Source organism: Vulpes vulpes, chromosome 16 (genome assembly GCF_048418805.1).
Source record: "Vulpes vulpes isolate BD-2025 chromosome 16, VulVul3, whole genome shotgun sequence".
Lineage (NCBI taxonomy): Eukaryota > Metazoa > Chordata > Mammalia > Carnivora > Canidae > Vulpes > Vulpes vulpes.
The window spans coordinates 33,068,032-33,085,238 of NC_132795.1; the positions used below are offsets into that span (position 1 = coordinate 33,068,032).

The 17,207-nt window shown below is 36.6% G+C and overlaps 1 protein-coding gene across 50 annotated transcripts in view; it reads right to left on the reverse strand.

The window, feature by feature from the left end:
- Positions 1 to 17,207, reverse strand: part of R3HDM2 (R3H domain containing 2) — a 155,641-nt gene that overhangs the window by 56,286 nt on the left and 82,148 nt on the right. For 6 of the 50 annotated variants that reach the window (XM_072741806.1, XM_072741791.1, XM_072741777.1 and 3 more), the window contains one exon: positions 2,337 to 2,465. The exons of 30 other annotated variants lie outside the window; for them this stretch is intronic. The gene's annotated coding sequence lies outside the window, so the exon portion shown is untranslated. Of the gene's footprint in view, positions 1 to 1,898; positions 2,017 to 2,336; positions 2,466 to 7,200; positions 7,546 to 7,994; positions 8,383 to 17,207 lie in introns of those variants that run through there. 14 more of the 50 variants (XM_072741783.1, XM_072741773.1, XM_072741796.1 and 11 more) reach the window with 12 other exon arrangements.

A 17,207-nucleotide genomic window follows, 5' to 3' on the forward strand; every position in this document is an offset into this window, starting at 1 on the left:
AGACACCAAACAAACTTTTTGCTTTTCTTTGTGTAACAGATAAATCTGAAGTTTGTTTTCTTCCTCTGACACAGAAAGCAACAATATAATGAAAAGTTCACATCTCATTCAAAGAGACGCAAATACCTCAAAAGAGGAGAACAAATCCATGGACCTCTTGAGGTCTCTTTCAGTCCTTTAAATCTGTAAATAGTCAAGTATGGAAGCACTACAGGAGAGGAGAACAAGACCCACCATAATTTCTCAAGTATCTTTGATGTAAAATGTAAGAAGAGGAACACAGTATTCTTCTTTCATTTATAAGATCTAGAGGGGGAATTTTCTTGGTATGAATGACTCATTCTCAATCTCCAAAGCAATAGGTACAGGAGAAAATACATGCCATGATCTACTATAACAAGGAACTATGTAACATTGAGCTGAGTGAGACCTATGTCAATCAGTATGAACAAGCTAGGAAAGTGAAGATGGAAAACACAGAAGCAACTCCCAGCTAATTCTCTAATTCTGCACAAATAGAGTGCCAATATAACACTGATAGGGATCTACCATGTTACCGTATCAGAGCAGAAGAGAACAAGGAAAAAGCAAGTAAGAAAAAAGTTGTCAATTTCTGACTCAGCTTTTAAAGCTAAAAATAATAAAGGCACCTCAAGATATAAAGACAAATTTCCTCTGGTATAGAAGGCCAAAGTTTCACTTAGAGCTGGCCTAAGTTCAATTATGTAGCAGCAGCTTGATTCACAAATAGGTGATAGGTGTTGCCCACCATATTTTCTTCCAATCAAATCATATGAAGAATATAATGTATCATTACCGTGTTTATATTAAGCTGCAAATTTTCAAAGAGAAGAAAAAAACACCTTATACCATTCTTGAAACATTTTATTTCCCAGCTCTATATACAGTTATGGTGTTAATGTCATATACCATTGAATACATGAATTCTGCAAGGTTAAATGATGATGTGTTTATGTTCTATCTGCTCATTGGTCCCCAGGTCAGCCAATCTGATCCAGGACTCCATGGCAACAGGCTCTATCACTAAGAGCTACAAGACAAGATTTCCTTCTGCCTTTTTTTTTTTTTAATAAAGCATTTTCCACAGAAACTGCTGCAAATACTGTCAAAAAATAGTCTCTACAGACAAATAAGAAACTCTGCCATTCTGATACGCTAAAAATGAATAGTGGGGAGAAAGAATGAATAGCAATGACAATGAATCTATGCAAATAATAAGGGATCCCAAAAACTCCAGAAATTTTCCCTTGTTTAATTTCAGTAGAGAAATTCAGGGATCCTTGAACTGTGAAAAACCTACACCAAGATAAACTGAGGATTAGTATTAAGGAGTGCTGCCCAGCTGAAATTATGGTATTGAAGATTCCGATGCCACAACACACAGGGAGAGCTAAAAGCTTTAACTTAAGACAGCTAACCTTTTCACATAATTTTTTTTTGAACTGTTAAAATAAGCCTCAAAACTTATAGATCTCAAGTCCTTATTTTCCATATTTTGCAAATCACAGCTCATACAGTCCTTCAAATTCTATATGTCTGTCTTCTTCTCTATATTCCCAGCCTCTACCACCCTCCACTATGCTTAAAGGAAAAAACTGCCATGTCCAAATGAGGAAATAATACATTTTCTCTTCACGTACCATATGCCCCCATTCCTTCTCCCTCAGCTATAGACTTCCTTGAAGCAAAGAGGAAACAAGATAATTACAAACTAGATAAGGAGACTAGACTGAAACAACCCATCATTCTCCTCAGTGGTGCTCATTAACATTCTAAAATCCACCTAACATATTACAAGGTATTCTGCTTTCCTGGCATGCTTTTCACCAATAACTGATATAGTATCTCCGGATGCAACAAGCAACTTTGGTCCCCACCTTGTGGTATATTGTGGTAAGTGAATGCTGAGAAGTAGAATCTGAACAGTCAAGGGTCAAAATTAGCTTGGAAATTCTGCATTTTCATCTGGCTCATTTTTGTTTTGTTTTAGTTGTGCTAAATACACAAAACATAAAAATTATTATTTTATTCATTTTTAAGTATATAGTTCAGTAGCATGAAGTACATTTGTATTATCGTGCGTTATAGGAGACTATGGTTTCAGACACAAAAGCCACAGCAAGACACCACAATCATTCTTTCTGTGACTATTTAATAAACATGTATTTCTTGTACAAGTCACTTATTATTAATAAGAATAGCTTATGAAGAACACTCAAATGATAAAAAAAAATATGACACTAATGCCCACTAAAAATAGCCACCCACATGTATATTTCCAGTATGTTTTTTACATGCTGAATACAGTTTCTTACATGCACATCTCAGTTCCCAAATAAGTCCAAAGTAGATGGAAGTCTACATCTCTTTTGTCAGCATTGAGTTCCAACGGACCCATAAGAGCAGACTAACATGAGAAGCAATAGACAGAGTTCCAGAAATTCCTAGAACAGAAAAAATGTTTCCTGTTACACTGGTTCAAATTTCCCAAGAATTAAAGAGATATTAAGGTTGTTAAGGAGACAACCCAGAAAAGAGGTAAAATGTAACTTGTCATGGGAATCATAAATAATATCAACAATTAAAAAAAAGAAATCACTGCCAAAAGAAAAAAAATCACTCCTAGGTTTCTCTTTACATCAGTTTCCTTTATACCTTCATAACAGAAAACCCAAACATTTTACTCCAGTCCTACAACTCCCCCCCCCTTTTTTTTTTTAAGATCCTGGGCCAGTACATATAGAAACACAGCATATTTACTGACCTCAGAAGCACAAGTTGCATGAATAGGCTATTTTCTCAGTATGACCGCCCTGGGCTCTGGTCAAAGGAAGCCATCTTCCTCAATTTCCAACAACAGCCATAGCAGCTCTCATTTATTGTGTACCTACTGTGTTCCAAACACTATACTCAGGAATTTATATAAGTTACCACATTTATCTTCACTTTAACACATTCTGAAATTTTACTTTCAGGTACTAACAGTAAGGATTAAACATTTTTCATCCTCATTTTTAAGATCAGAAAGTATTATAAACTTTATACTTACAGAAAACACACAAAAAGTAAAGAAAAATCAACCATAATCTATAATTAAGAGATAAGTTCTATTAATAACTGTTTTCAGATAAATTTTTCTAAATTTTGTTTCCATATTTGTATGGAATTCATATCCACATTGTATATATCTCCATATCTAAATATTTTTATATAGTATACATTATACAGAACATCTTTATACTATGATTTTTCTTACTACTAAAACTGTGACCACCCCCAAAACCAACTGTAACCATTTTCTCTATTATTACTTTTAAGTAATTTTAATAGCTATCTAATATTCTACTACATATAGTTATCATAATTTTTAAAATTTCATTTTTAAGTAATTTCTACATCCAAAGTGGAGCTCAAACTCACAACCCCAAGATTAAGAGTGGCATGCTCTGACTGAGCCAGCCAGTACACCATATGTACCATAATTTTTAACCATTTCCCTACTATTGGATAGTTAGGAAGCTGTTAATTTTTATAATAAAATAATGCTGTGATGAATATCTTTGTACTTAAAACTTTATTCATATTTCTTATCAATTCCCTAGAATAAATACATTCATGAGTTTTGGAGGTAAAAAAATTCTTCCTTAGTTCACTCCAGTTAGTAGAAGCAAGGATAGCCACACTATGTAATTATAGTGCTTTTCAACTGTTCCTCCAGGAACATATAATGCCCATTTAGCACATCCTATGACAGTGCCTGGACTTTAAGTTAGATATTTACCCAGTCGTGCTTTTTACTTTTCTTCAACTCATGCCCCATTTTAGTAATATTAAATCTCCTCTCCTATATATTCCACTAGAAAAGATATATACCCTGTATTCTTTTAGACTCACTGGCCTAAGAAAATTAATAGGGAAGAAAAGGGGTGTCTGACTAGCTGAATTGGTTAAGGTTGATTTCAGCTGAGGTCACGATCTCAGAGTTGTGAAATAGAGCCCTGTGTCAGGCTCTGTGATAGGAGGGGAGCCTGCTTAAGATTCATTCTCTCTCTCTCTCTCTCTCTCTCCCTCTCTCCCTCTCCCTCTGTCCCCTCACCCCAAAAAAGGGAGGAAAAGATAAGAAGTCACACAGGGAAATATTCTCTTTCATGTTAATGTTTTATACCACCTATTAGCTCCTGTGAGTACATCTTGATATTAGAGAGAGGTCCAAAAGATGAAGCTTCAAAAACCACAAAAGAAAAACACTCTTAAGTCTTTAATATGAAACTATAAGAAAGTAAAAGGGAATAGAGATATTGAATATCTCAGTATCTGTTTGTAATTTGACATTTGGTCAATTTAAGATCTTAGATTTTTTTTTAAAGTGAGTTCTATGCCCAACATGGGTCTTGAATTCATGACATGGAGATCAAGAGTTACATGCTCGACTGACTGAGCCAGCTAGGCACCTCAGATCCTAGAGTTTTTAAGCTTGTGAATTTAAGGATTCTTTCTATTTAGTGCTTTATATAAATCTTACACTCTCATAAATATATGGAGGCGGAATACTACTTCATCAACTCAGAGAAAGCAGAGGATACAAAGTTTCAGAGGTGGACAATAAAGGCAAGTGTCCTAAGATTTTTTTTTTAAGTACATCAGAACCAACAGTACAAAGTAAACACAAAACAAAAAATAAAAAAAGCAACCAACCATCATCTACAGAAGTCAAAAGATGAATGATGGCCAAGGAAAGAAAAAGAGAGCTATTAATCTGACTTAAAACGTTCAATTTGGCCTCAAGTACTAAGTATCAAATTAAAGAAGATACTTCCTAAAAGGATCAACTGTGTTAATTTTAACCTTAAATATTTAGATTATATTTAAATTATATTATAGTCTTTCAAAAAAACTCAGTATCCTAAATGGCTTTATTTTTTTTTAAATTTTTATTTATTTATGATAGTCACACAGAGAGAGAGAGAGAGAGAGAGAGAGAGAGGCAGAGACATAGGCAGAGGGAGAAGCAGGCTCCATGCACCGGGAGCCCGACGTGGGATTCGATCCTGGGTCTCCAGGATCGCGCCCTGGGCCAAAGGCAGGCGCTAAACCGCTGCGCCACCCAGGGATCCCCCTAAATGGCTTTGAAATCACTTCTAGCTTCTTCAAAAAAATACTATCCTACATGGCTTTAAAATCACTTCTAGCTTCCTCAAAAAATACTGGTGATCTGAAGATATAAATGGTACATCCCTGTTTAATTTCTAAACATTAATAATGGCTAATGCTAAGTAAGCTTTAAAGATGACAGGAACTATCTTAAAGGCTTTACATGCATTAACTCTTTTAAGCCTTAAAACAACCCTAAGAAGTGGATACTGTTATTCTCTTCATTTCATATATTTTACATATGTAGAAAAGGAGAGGTTAAGCAATATGTCCAAGGTCAGAGAACCAGCAATTGGCATAGCTGGGATTTGAGCTCAGGCAGCCTAAATCCAGACTCCAAGCATTTAAACACATACTTTAAAAAAAAAAAAAAAAAGCTCCTGACAGGCTTGGGAGTCAGTAGGATAGGAGAGAACATCCGAGAAAAATACGTATAAAGTTTTAGGCACAGAAATAGTCTCTATCAATTTTGCCAGGAAGTTCTTTCAACATATATCACATTTTACATTACCCCAAATAGGGTGACAGTAGACACCTTTTGCAAAAGCAGTTCTTGACCTATTCCTCCCCCTTTAAAAAGAGAAAAAGTGAGAAAAAAAAGGAAGGACAAAAAGAAACTGAAATCTTACTTCTCCAATACCTTTCAACAGCTTTTCTTGCCTTGACCTTTTCCAAAACCTTGATAGTTAGAAAACAAAGATGAAAAAGAAGGCACTTTCACTAGAAACAAAAAGACCTCTTAGTAATTTTTCCACTGCTAATGACTGAAACATTTAAGAAAGACTTAGGTCGATCCCACCCACTCCCAAATGGAAGGGAAACCAAGTTAACGAAACCGTCATCTTAATTTCACAGCAAGTTTTCTTCCCCCTCTGTGGCTATTCCTGTCCTCGCTGCAGACGGGGGAACTGCTCCCAATGACGTCAGAGCAGTCTCCCAGCAACGATTAATAAGGGCTGTCCACCACAGGGGTTTCCTGAAAAGCTAGCAAGAAATTATCCACATATTTGCTGCAATACGGAGATGCAAGGATGTGGTGGAATTTCTCTTAACCCTTTTAGCTCCAATGTCTGGCAAACTTCAAAATACGTTATTTTTCTAGAATGCTCTAAGTTTACCCTAGGATTATCTTTCTTCTTCTTCCCCACTTCTCTCCAAATAAAATTTTAATTTTGTTAGTTTGAAATATTTATGTCTCTATAGTAAATTGATAATATGGATATATTTGAACTACCATAAAAAATAGGACTGAATATAAGTCTAGCAGACATTACTCTTTTCACTTTATACACAGAACTTAGAATAAATGAAAAGCACAGAACAGAAAAGAATTTCAGGACAGAAAACAAGCCAGCAAGTTCTTAAAGGTTCTTTTCCACATGTTACCCAAACACATCCAGACAGGCAAACCTGAAATTTTCCTGGGCTCTAGTCTACTGGATTTTTTACACTGACCTCTGCAGGCAGCCCTCCAGAGATCAGTGGTATTAAAATGGAGTTGCATAAAAAAGAACTAGAAGCTCAGATACTTACTTAATCCCGAAAAGGGTAAGTTAGATTCATACCCAAGAAGGTATCTGACAATTTCTTCTTAAAGCTTTGCTTTAGCTCCATACATTCAAAATGAGACTTTCAGTCTAACTACAGAGGCAAGAAATTTCACCCAACTACCCATTTTTGAAGTCTGAGAAACAGCATACAAACTGCCTGCTGAGGACCAGCGCAAATAAGGTAGAAAAATTCCAAATTCTAATGCTCAACCTAGAATTACTCATGGATGCTAGTTCCAGAAACCTCCTTATAAGCCCTTTTGCATTCCATATTTTAAAAAAGCAATTAGGTAAAATTTAATAGCAGCAGGACATATAGGGTTAATTCAGGCACTATGTTTCAGCAGTCCCTACTTTGGCCCCAACCTATTCTAAAAGGAAACAAACAAATAGCATTGCTATCCTTAACATCCCATTTTGGCTTCCGTTCTGTTCAGTAGAACCCAGTTATCATCAAGGCATAGATGGGAGAACGCACCGCTTCCGATGGATTTTCTTCTTCTTTCTCTCTATCCCCTCCCTCTCAGAAGAAAAAAGACTGCAAACAAAATCACTACGTCACTGGAGGCAGAGGGAATCCCATCTCCGCACTCTTTAGAAACCAAGGCCAGCAAACAAAAATAAGCCAATTACAAGAAACAAATAAGTAATCCAAAATAAGAAGCAATAAACCCACAGGAAATTCTTAGGATAAAGCTCAATATGTCAAAAGGCACGTTTCAGTAAAAAGGCTGAACAAATTCCTCCTAAGATGTTCATAATCAAAAAAAGGTTCCTAGACACAGCAAAGGCGACATATTTCTTATCTTCACAGTTAAAGACTAGGGGGCAGTTACATAAAGACATAGGACACAGAGACATATTCACCAGCCGGGTGTGGATAGCTATGGAATGACACAGTGAAGGATATTTATAGGGGATTCCCTGCTTCCTGCAATGTGCGTCAACAGCATCACCAAAGGAACAGAAATCACCACTATTCTCATAAGCTAAATCTGAATGAAGCATCACTTGAAATAGCCATGAAAGAGGTAGAATCTGAATACAATGAAAGTTCTGGCAAACCTAATTTTTAAAACACTTTAAAGGTAAAAATCAGCAAATGAAAATGCCCACAAAACTCAACATTTGGTAATTCTCTAATTTCCTAGTGTACTATACAGTTAAATTGACCAAGATAAAAAAAGATATCTATTTCTCTAGCTTCTTCCCTACCCAGTCTATGGAGTTCAAGGACTTTTATATAAAGAAAGAAAATTATCCAAAACTCACCCCAGATGGATCTGCACTTAAACCAACAGCAAGCTCACATTATTAATGGAGACCTCATTGTAAGATCTGTTCTGCCGGAATTTTGCAGGAAGAAATTTCTTCTGGGAAACCTGTGCCTCTTCCCTCACCCACGGTACCCTCCCGCCCCCTTCACCCTTGAATGAAATGCTACTGATCCTTGCTGCTGCGTCTCCAGCAGGCTAATTGCTTCGACAAGCAGCTCTGAAGCAGACCACGGCCCAGCTGTTCAAAGAGATGTCACCTAGAGCTCTGCCAACAGTCACACTCACTCACTCACACACACACACACACACACACACACACACACACAGGCAGGCAGGCAGGCTGCAAGAGCACCCCCTCCCAACTCCTCTTTTTGCTCTCATTCAAGCACTTCGGTGACATGCCTGCCTCCACACTGCTCTGAGGATAGCTTTTAAAGACACAGCAGCAGTTCCTTCCTGCTGCATATGTAGAGATGCCAAAATAAAGTCTTATTAAATAAGAATAATGAGTTGCAGATATGTATGGAGTTGGAAGTTCACTTTTAAATCTACTTTACCTTTTTCTCACCTGTAAAATGACTAAGGACAGAGAAATGGTCTTTGCTTAAAAGCTACTAGGCTAGACTTCAGAAATAAAGACAAAACCCAGAAACAGAGGATTTTCTTTCCAGTGAGCTATATTTGTCAAATCATTTTTCACTTGGGGGAAGAAGGTAGGCAACACAGAATACTAGTAGCTATCTGTTCCTCCTTCCATATGTGTCTCCAAAAGGATGGAAGAAGAGATTTTGGCTATAAAATGGGAGAATGAGGAAACTGTGAAGGCATTTTACTGATAAAACTGATGAAAAAGGATAAGAATAGAGTGTAAGAATGTGGATGAGGATGAATAGATAACAAAAAGGAAGTGGTACAAAAGACACCTGAAAAAAAGAGTAATAGTTCTTAAAAGTATGCATGGCTCTGGGGCACCTTGGTGGCTCAGTCAGTTAAACATGACTCTTGGTTTCAGCTCAGGTCATGAATTCAGGATCTTGGGATGGAGCCCCTCTCCAGCTCCTGGCTCTGCACTCAGGAGGGAGTCTGCTTGTCCCCCTCCCTCTGTTCCTCCCCCCACTAGTGCTCTTTTTCTAAAAATAAATAAATAAAAATCTTTAAAAAGAAAAAGTATGCATGGCTCCAAGACAGAAGACATGTAAGTGACCTCAGGTCCTGATTTTTAAGAGCCCAAGGAAAGGTTGTAATAATCTCTATTGCTACAGGAACTAATGGACAGTACAAGTGGTACAAGGTCTTCAGTAGCACAAAATAATATATGGGTTGAGTCTAGGCATCCCAAGGAAAACAATAAAATCTGTCACAAAGACAACTAGTCATTCATTCAAAAATATATTTGTTGTGTGCCTGTGTTCTTACTATGGGCCAGACTCTATGATAAGCTCTAGGAATATGAGATAGATTCATTAAGGGTCAAACAGAAAAAAAAAAAAAAAAGATCTAGCTTTTACTCTGAAAGAGATGAGAGATGATTAGGGGGTTAGAAAGCTGATCCTGAATGGCCAGAGACCACTGACAGAAATCTGGCTTTTACATTTAAAGAGGCAATCTCACTTGAGAGGCCACTGGGAGTTCTTAAGCAGAGGAATGGCATGTTTTTGACCTACATTTCTTTTTTGCTTCCAAATTTTTGAGAAATTTCTAACATACAGAGAATTTGCAAAACTAGTACAATAGCTACCTAGATTCATATAGAGGTTTAGTATATATGTGTGTATACATCCATGTATGCAATTTTTTTCAGAGATATTTGATATGTTTTCATAATGACCTTTTACACATTAAATAATTCAGCATGTATCTCCTAAGAAAGCCACTCTGAACTATGACATAACCAATGGTCAAGTCCCAGATGGGTTAATGGGTAGTGCACCTGCCAAAAAATCTAAATAGCACTGTAAAAGCTTAGAAAACTCAAATGACTTTGAAGTCACCATACACTGAAGGCTGGACAGAACCTGCAAGCTGAAACTAACCAGGTCAAATATGTGCTAAAATAAAAGTCAATGTTCACCATGGCATTTAAACCAGACCCAGAACCTTGTAACATAATATTTGTATTTTCCAGGATACAATTCAAAAATTACTTGGCATACAAAAAAGAAAGAAAGAAAGAAAGAAAGAAAGAAAGAAAGAAAGAAAGAAAGAGAAAGAAAGAAGAAAGAAAGAAAGAAAGAAAGAAAGAAAGAAAGAAAGAAAGAAATTCAATTTGCATAGGAAAAGAGAGGACCAGATATAACACTGAGATGACACAAATATAGGAAATCTGACCTCTATTAAAATAGCTATTGTAAAAATGCTCCAACAGCTGCATAAAATGTGTAGACAAATCACTATGTTGTACACTTTACACTAATGTAACACTGTGTGTCAACTACACTTCAACTTAAAAAAAAAGGTATTCAGGGCAGCTGGGTGGCTCAGTGGTTGAGCAACTGCCTTTAGCTCAGGTCATGATCCTGGGGTCCTGGGACTGAGTCCCACATCAGGCTCCTATGGGAGCCTGCTTCTCCCTATGCCTATGTCTCTGCCTCTCTGTGTGTTTCTCATGAATGGATAACTAAATTCTCTAAAAAAAAAAAAAAAAAAAAAAAAATTCAAAAAGACTTTGTAGAGCTAGAAAGATAATCTGTCACCTGACAATTATGTTTAAGCATAATAAATGCCTATATTGACCTAATAATACCTAATATCCCTATCCATGATTAAAACAGTAACTTTCTTCTATTAAAAAAGAAAAGTAAGTCTTTCTCTAAAAAATTAGGGAAATATTCTTGAAACTAATGGCAAGATAGAATATTTTAAGAAAAAATAGAGGATATAAAGAAGAACCAAATGGAAATTCTAGAACTGAAAAATATAACAACCAAAATATAAATACTTCATGGTTTCAGTAGCAGAACAGAAATGACAGAAGAATCCAGTTAATTTTCAGAAAGATCAAATTCAAATTGAATACAGATAAAATTGAAGACAGGTCAAATCTCAACAGCAAGATCAAATAGGAATCAACATCAAATCTGAACAATAAAGAGAAAAAAGACGGGAGGAAATACAAAGAACAAATCATCAAGGATCTGTAGGGCAATACCAAAATATCTAATTTTGGGCCATCAGTATCCTAAAAGGAGAGAAGAAACAGAGTCCAGTGAAATATGTGAAGAAATAATGATTAAAAACTTTATAAATTTGACAGAAGACATAAACATATATAGAGTCAAGAAGCTCAGCAATTCATAAATACAATAAGTAAAACAAAATCCACTCCTGGAGTCATAATAATCTCACAGCTAAAAACTAAAGAAAAAAATAAATCTTGAAAGCAAAGCAAGGAGGGAAAAATGATGTATTACCCTATTAAGGAAACAATGATCTGAATGCCTTTATATTTCTCATCAGAAAGGGGACTAGAAGGAAATAAAACATTTTTTTTTATGATAGTCACAGAGAAAGAGAGAGAGAGAGAGAGAGAGAGAGAGGCACAGACATAGGCAGAGGGAGAAGCAGGCTCCATGCACCGGGAGCCCGATGTGGGATTTGATCCCAGGTCTCCAGGATCGCGCCCTGGGCCAAAGGCAGGTGCTAAACCACTGCGCCACCCAGGGATCCCTAAAACAACATTTTTAAAGCGCTGAAAGGAAATACAGCTTTCTATATCCAGAAAAAAATATCCTTCAGGACTGAAGAGGACATAAAGATTTTCTCATGGGATACCTGGTGGCCAGTCGGTTAAGCATCTGCCTTTGGTTCAGGGCGTGATCCCCGTTGCCTATGTCTCTGCCTCTCTCTCTCTCTCTCTCTCTCTCTCTCTTTCTCTGTCTCTCATGAATAAATGAATAAAATCTTACAAAAAAAAAAAACTTTCTCAGATAAGGGGAAACTAAGAGAATTCATTGCTAACAGATCTATTCTAAAAGAATGGCCAAAAGAAAGTTCTTCAGAAAGATGAGGAATAATACAACTAATCTTGGAACACCACGAACAAAGAAAAATATAAATGCTAAATATGTCATTACATATAATACATTGTTCTCCTCTTGAATTCTTTGAAGTGAAATGTTTGATGTTTGCAAACAAAAAATGTACGATGATTTAATGGAATTTTCACTGTATGTCAATAAATGTTATAGATAGGACAACTATAACATTAAGGGGAGATAGTACAGGAACCCATATGGTGGTAAGGTTTCAACATTCTACCTAAAATGGCAAAGTATTAATTCTAAGTACACCATTAAAAGTTAGGTGTGGGGGGGATCCCTGGGTGGCGCAGTGGTTTGGCGCTTGCCTTTGGCCCAGGGCGCGATCCTGGAGACCCGGGATCGAATCCCACGTCGGGCTCCCAGTGCATGGAGCCTGCTTCTCCCTCTGCCTGTGTCTCTGCCTCTCTCTCTCTCTCTCTCTCTGTGACTATCATAAATAAATAAAAATTAAAAAAAAAAAAAAAGTTAGGTGTGGGGACGCCTGGGTGACTCAGTGGTTGAGCACCTGCTTTTGGCTTGGGTCGTGATCTTGGGGTCCTGGGATTGAGTCCCACATCGGGTTCCCCATGGGGTGCCTGCTTCTCCCTCTGCCTATGTCTCTGCCTCTCTCTTTGTGTCTCATGAATAAATAAATAATCTTAAAAAAAAGTGAGGTGTGTGTATTGAGAAAAAGAGATGCCTAGAGCAACCAATAAAATCTACATAAAAAGGTACAGTCAAAATCTAATAGATGAATTTAAATGATTAAAATAGAGTATCACAAAAGGTTCAAATGACTGAAAAGGTAGGAAAAGGATATCATAATAGGATTAAAAATAGGAAGAACCAAAAACCAGTAAGATAGCAGACTTAAATCTAAACATATCAAAAATTACATTAAATGTAAATGGTCTAAAAATGCCAATTAAAAGACAGGTTGTTCAGAGATGCCTGGGTAGCTCAGTTGGTTAGGCATCTGCCTTCGGCTCAGGTCATGATCCCAGGATCCTAGGATGGAGCCCTGCCTTGGGTTCCCTGCTCAGCAGGGAGACTGCCTCCCCTTTCCCACCCCTTACCCTGTTTGTGTGCACTCTTTTTCAAATAAATAATTAAAATCTTTGATTTTTAAAAAAGATTTATTTATTTATTCATGAGAGACACACAGAGAGACAGAGACATAGGCAGAGGGAGAAGCAGGCTCCCGGTGGGGACCCTGATGTGGGGCTCAATCCCAAGACTCCAGGATCATGACCCGAGCCAAAGGCAGGTGCTCAACCAATGAGCTACCCAGGTGCCCCAAATGAAATCTTTTAAAAAAGAAAACTGGTTGTTCAAATATATTAGAAATGTCAAATATAAGTTAAAATCATTTTAACTTAGGCAGGTTGAAGACAAATAGAATAAACTACTTGGTATGCTACTTTAATAGTGGATACATGACATTACACGTTAGTCAAAAGCCACTAGTCAAAACCCACAGAGCTGTACAATACAAAGAGTTAAACCTAATATAAATAATGGACTTTACTTAATAATAATGTATGAATATTGGTTCATCAATTTTAATACATGTATCACACTAATGCAAAATATTAGGAGAAACTGTGTATATTAGGGGAGGATGGTATATGGGAACTCTATGCTTTCTGCTCAATTTTTCTGTAAACCTAAAATGCTTTAAAAAATAAAGTTTATTAGTTTAAATTTTTGAAAAGACTTTATTTATTTATTTGTTTATTTGTTTATTTGTTTATTTATTTATTTATTTATTTATTTATTTATTTATTTGAAAGAGAGAGCATGAGCATGGGAAGAAGCAGAGGGAAAGAGAGAAGGAGAGGGAGAGAGAATCTGAAGCAGACTCCACAATGAGTATGGAACCCACTGCAGGGTCTCAATCTCACAATTGTGAGTTCATGACCTGAGCTGAAACCAAGAGTCAGATGCTTAACCAACTGAGCCACCCAGGCACCTCTACTAATTTAAATCTTAAAAGATCAAAAAAGAGGCACTGTACAACTAGTTACCAAAGAAAGTTGGAATGGCTATATTAATATTAGACAAAATAGACTTTAGAGCAAAGAAATTATCAGGGATAAAGAAGAATATTAGATGATGATAACAGGGACAACTCACCAAGAGGACAGTTTTAAACACCTATGCACCTAAAAACTGAGCTTCAAAATTCACAAAGCAAAATCTAAGAACTGAAAGAAAAAATAGACAAATGCACAATTACAGGTGGTTATTTCAAGACCCTTCTTCCAGGAAGAGACAGACCCACTAGACTAAAACTTAGTAGGGATATAGAAGAATTGAAATATATAATCAAATAATAGGATCTAATTGATATTTATAGAATACTGCAGGCAGCCCCGGTGGCACAGTGGTTTAGTGCCACCTGTAGCCCGGGGTGTGATCCTGGAGTCCTGGGATTGAGTCCCACGTCAGGCTCCCTGCATGGAGCCTGCTTCTCCCTCTGCCTGTGTCTCTGTCTCTCTCTCTCTCTCCACCTCTCTCTCTCTCTGTGTGTCTCTATGAATAAATAAATAAATAAAATCTAAAAAAAGTATTATAGAATAGTGCAAATAAAAATAGAATATGCATTTTTTCAAGTGCTCATGGGACATTCAAAAAGAGAGACCATTTATCCTGAGTCATAAAACAACCTTAACAAATGTAAAATAATTGAAATCATACAAAGTACATTCTCTCATAATGGATTGAAATTAGAAATCAATAACAAATATATTACAGGGAAACCTCCAGACACTTGGACATTAAACAACACACTTTGAAATAAGCCATGGGTTAAAAGGTAATCTCAAGAAAAATTGGAAAATACTCTAAACAAAATGTTAAATATCAAAATTTGTGGGAAGCAAACTAAAGAAATACTTACAAGGAAATATATATATATATCACTAAATGCTTATATTAGAAAAGTAGAGTCATGTACTCACTATTTGTGTTTCTCCACAATTCATATATTGAAGCTCTAACCCAGTATGGTTGTAGTATAGAAGTATTTTTTTTTAAGATTTTATTTATTGATTCATGAGAGACACAGAGAGAGAGGCAGAGGCACAGGCAGAGGGAGAAGCAGACTCCATGCAGGGAGCCCAATGTGGGACTCGATCCCGGAACCCCAGGATCACACTCTGGGCCGAAGGCAGTGCTAAACCGCTGAGCCACTCAGGCTGCCCAGAAGTAATTAAGGTTAAATGAGATCATACAAATGGGAGTCCTGATCTGATAGGATTAGTGCCCTTATAAAAAAAGACATCAGAGAACTTGTTCTTTCTCCATCTTCCCCAGTGTGTATAAGAAGAAGTCATGTGAGTATACAGCCAAAGGGCAGCTGCCTACAAGCCAAAAGAAGAGGCTTTAGAATTAAACCCAGTTTAGACTGGGAAGTCCAAGATTAGGGTGCCAACAAACTGGGTTTAATTTTGAAGCCTCTTCTTTTGTGAGAAATCATTTTCTGTTGTTTAAGCCGCCCATTCTTTGGTATTTTGTTATGGCAGCCTGAGCTGTCTAATATAAGTAGAAAGGTCTCTGTCACTAATCTAACTTTCTATCTTAAGAAATCAAAGCAGGGGCACGTAGGTGGCTCAATCAATTAAGTGTCTGCCTTTGGCTCAGGTCATGATCCCAGGGTCCTGAGATCCGAGCCCTGCATCAGGCTCTCTGCTCTATAGGAAGCTTGCTTCTCCCTTTCTCTCTGCCTGCAGCTCTGCCTCCTTGTGCACACACTCTGTCAAATAAATAAAATCTTAAAAAAAGAGAGAGAGAGAAACAAACAAACAAAAAGGATAAAATAAATTCAAAGAAATCAGAATGAGATAATAATAATAAAAAGCAAATCAATGAATTCAAAAGCTGGTTCTCTCAAAAGAATAAAATCAACAAATCTCTATGAAGACTGACACAAAAGAGAGAAAACACACATAAGAGGAATGAATAAAAAAGATAAAAGTAAGATCCCATTGTCATTTAAAAAGTAATAAGGGAGTATTACACACAATTCTAAACACACAGATTCAACTACTTAGTTGAAATAGGCTGCTTCCTTGAAAACTACAAATTATCAAAAGTCAGAGATAAATTAGATACCTGAATAATCCTATAACAAGGAAATCTACAGGCCCAGATATTTTCTCTGGTAAATTTTAGCACACATTTACAGAAGAAATAGTACCAATTCTATATAATCTCTTCAGAAAATAGAAGAAAAGGAAACATCTCCCAACTCATTTTATGAGGCCAACACTACCCTGATACCCAAACCACAAAGACATTACAAGAAAGTACAGACCAGTATCTTCATAAACAAAGATGCTAAATGTTTCAACAAAATGTTAGTAAATGATATCCAGTAATACATGAAAGACAATACATTACAATCTAGTGGGTTTGTCACAAGAATGCAAAGCTGATTCATTTTTGGAAGGCAATCAATCTAATCCATCCTGGAATGTTTGGGTGGCTCAGCAGTTGAGCATTTGCCTTTGGCTCAGGGCATGATCCCAGAGTCCCGGGATCGAGTCCCATGTCAGGCTCCCTGCATGGAGCCTGCTTCTCCCTCTGCCTGTGTCTCTGCCTCTCTCTTTCTCTCTCTGTGTCTTTCATGAATAAATAAATAAAATCTTAAAAAAAAAAAAAAAGACAAAGGAAAGTGTGATGTCTGGGAAGCCAAACAAAACAAATATTTAGAGGAAAAGGCATGAACAATGTCAAATACTGATAGGTCAGTAAGATGAGAATTTACAAATAATTAGTGGATTTAGAAATAGAGAGCAGTGGCAGTAAAAGCCTAAATGAAGTGTGTTGAAAAGAGAAAAAAGATAAATTGGTGATAGCAAGAATAGATAACTCTTCCAAATAATTTTGTTATGAAGAGAAATGAGGTGGTAGCTGGAGCAGAGAAAGGATCAAGAAGGGGATAAGATGGGATGGACTGTAATATATTTGAGTCCTAATGTTCCTTCACAAAATTATTCTCTTAAAGAATCACTAGCTAAATCCATATAAAGTATGTTAAGACACTCTAGTTACATTAAGTGATAAAAGCAAGTTGCATTTGCCACAATCTTGAGTATTTTTTTAAAGATATTATTTATTTATTCATGAGAGACACACAGAGAGAGAAGCAGAGACACAGGCAGAGGGAGAAGCAGGCTCCATGC